The sequence below is a fragment of the Hemitrygon akajei genome, chromosome 5 (genome assembly GCF_048418815.1).
Source record: "Hemitrygon akajei chromosome 5, sHemAka1.3, whole genome shotgun sequence".
NCBI lineage: Eukaryota > Metazoa > Chordata > Chondrichthyes > Myliobatiformes > Dasyatidae > Hemitrygon > Hemitrygon akajei.
The window spans coordinates 173,268,371-173,271,159 of record NC_133128.1 but is presented as its reverse complement, the minus strand read 5'-3'; the positions used below and the strand labels follow the sequence as shown (position 1 = coordinate 173,271,159).

The window sequence follows — 2,789 nt, the reverse complement described above, 5'->3', positions numbered from 1 at the left end:
AGCAGCGTTAAACGTTACCTCTTCATTATCGTTCCGGGTATGGGCATCCACATGGTGGACAGAAATTTTTCTGTGGGTAGCCTGGTCCCAAATGAAACGCCAGTGGTGCTGTCCCCAGAGGGGACGTCCGTGTATTTCCCACCCCATGTCTTGCCACCGGGCCATCCACACTGCAATGCCGTTAGCTACTGCCCAGGAGTCAGTATAGATGTGGACTGGTCCGGTAGTGTTTTGGAGGGTGAGGGCTACTGCCGCCAGCTCGGCAAGTTGACTGGAACCCCCCCCCCCCTCCCTCGGTGGTTAAAATTCTACCCGTGGCGGGATGAAGTGCTGCCGCTTTCCAAAATTGTTTACCCCCTTTCCAGCGGCTGGAGCCGTCTGTGAACCAGGTGCGCAGTTTGCTGTTGGGATCGAGGGAATCGAAGGGTTGACCCCAACATGCTGGGGAGGGTTGTACCTCGGGGATGTCCGGGGCAGGGTCCTGGGACTGGGAGAAAGCCATGACTTGTTCATGGAGGCGGCTGACTGAGCCCGGTCCGCAATGTACCACTTCCACTTGACAATGGAGGACCTCTGGACACGGCCCTCCCTGTGGGTAGAATCCGGGGACTTGACCCATCGCATTATGGGGAGATGGGGGCGAAGGACGTACGTCCCCTATCTGGGGACCATATGTTAAATTGATTTTTGGAACAGGGAGATGGAATAGGGGCTTGCTCCGTCCACTCTACGCATCGACCCGGTATTGCAGTACTTCCGGGACCGGTGCAAAAAAAAGGGTCGGTGCCTGTTTGGTGTTCTGTGGCGAGGAGCGCCAGGTAGCAGGCTAGTAGCTGGCGCTCGAAGGGGCTGTAGTGCACTGCCGCTTCAGGTAGGGACTTAGTCCAGAAACCGAGGGGGACTCTACACCCTGGGGTCTTCTGCCAGAGGCTCCACTCGGCGACTGTCTCGCTCGCTGTGACCTGTAACTCAAAAGGCAGACCCGCCTGGCGGGAAGAAAGTGGCATGGCTTGTTCCACCGCTAGTTTCGCCGTATCAAAGGCAGCCTGTTCCGCTGGCCCCCGGAGAAATGTGGATTTTTTCCTGGAGATCCTATGGAGCGGCCGGAGAAGCATGGTCAAGTGGGGAATCTGCTGCCGCCAATAGCCCAGGAGCCCCACGAATCTCTGTGTGTCAGTTTTATTCGAGGGGACGGCAAAATTTAAAATTTTATTTTTGGCGGCATCGGGTATGCTTCTGTGCCCGGAGTTCCATTGTACTCCGAGGAAAATGACACCCCGGCTGGGGCCCTGTATCTTTTCCATATTAATGGCCCAGCCCCGTCCCCTGAGGGATTCGATTAGCATGTGAAGGGCCTTTGACACAATGGTCTCAGAAGGGCCTTGGAGAAGGATATCGTCTATATAATGGGCAATCAAAATCTCCGGTGGGAATTGGATGTTGTGTAAATCGCGGGAGACAAGGCCATGGCAGATTGTGGGGCTATGAATGTAGCCTTGGGGCAGGCGACAAAATGTGTATTGTCTGCTATCCCAAGTAAAGGCAAACTGGTCTTGGCTATCTGAGTGCAGGGGAATCGAGAAAAATGCATTCGCTAAATCGACAACAGCGTACCAGGGTTTATGGGGACGGCCTGCGATGTCTTCAATAAGGGTGATAATGTCAGGTACAGCGGCGGCGAGGGTGGGGGGTGCAGCCTTGTTCAATTGCCTATAATCAACGGTCATCCGCCAGGAGCCGTTCCTCTTACGGACGGGCCAAATGGGGCTATTGAAAGGCGAGGCAGCGGTTCTAATAATTCCCTCCCGTAACAGGGCTTGAATGGAGTCTGCGATTTCTTGGCGCCCCCCCCCCCGGCACTCTGTACTGACTGTTACAGATGATCTTGGAGGGAGGGGGAATGACAATTGGCTCCCACTTAGCCGCCCCGACGACAATAGTGGCTCGCGCGATGCCGAAGGTGAACTTGCTCCTGTTTGTTTCAAGTGATTGTCCCTTTAAAACATTGATCCCGAGGATACATTCCGGGGAGGAGGCAATAAGGACGTACACGTCTGGGGGAATGGTTGCCTATGGCTAGGCGAAGGGTGACCTCCCTAGCTGGTAACAGGGAGCCCCCCAATCCCTCTATCTGCATGTCCGTACCCATCCATAAGGCAGGATTACCTGGGATAATCGTGTGCTGGGCGCCTGTGTCGACAAGCGCCATCCACCTCTGTGTGTTTCCCTTTCCCCAATGTACTGTGACGGGCATATGTGGCCTCGGGCGGGAAAGGGCGAGAGAGCAAATGCGCCGGGGGCCCCGGCCTTCATCCTATGGGAAGAGGGAAGAGGTCTGCCACGCCAGGGGCGAGGCACTTTGCTGGTGGAGGTGGGACATTTCCTGCCTGACGAGCTGTCTGAGTTCTGCTCTGAGGGCCTTTGAGACAGTTTCAGGCAGGGGAGGCGTGGAGGGTGGCTCGGTGTGGGTGGTCTTTTTGTAAGTAGTCTTCCCCCTGCAATGCTCCTTCCACAGGGCATATAGGTTGGGGGTGGGGATGCCATCTATCTGGTTACGATCCACCCCTGCACGCAGCAGGTCCGTGTACAGCTGCCTGCGTGTATATCTGAGAGGGATAGTGTCCAGGGCCCTTGTCTCGGTCTTCCGGACCTGCGTAGGTACCCCCCTCTGCATATATTCTAATCCCTCCAGGAGGGTGATGGCATCCCGTACGGTCCTACCGCTAGCTGGTGCCATGAGGGGCAGGATTACCGACTTCAGATCGGGGCGTGCGGTAGTGACCAAGTAT

General features: G+C 56.0%; 1 pseudogene; it reads left to right on the top strand.

Annotated features, from left to right (window-relative positions):
- Positions 1-657: 657 nt before the first annotated feature.
- LOC140728659 (U2 spliceosomal RNA) lies at positions 658-776 on the top strand (annotated as a pseudogene).
- The last annotated feature ends 2,013 nt before the right edge of the window (positions 777-2,789 follow it).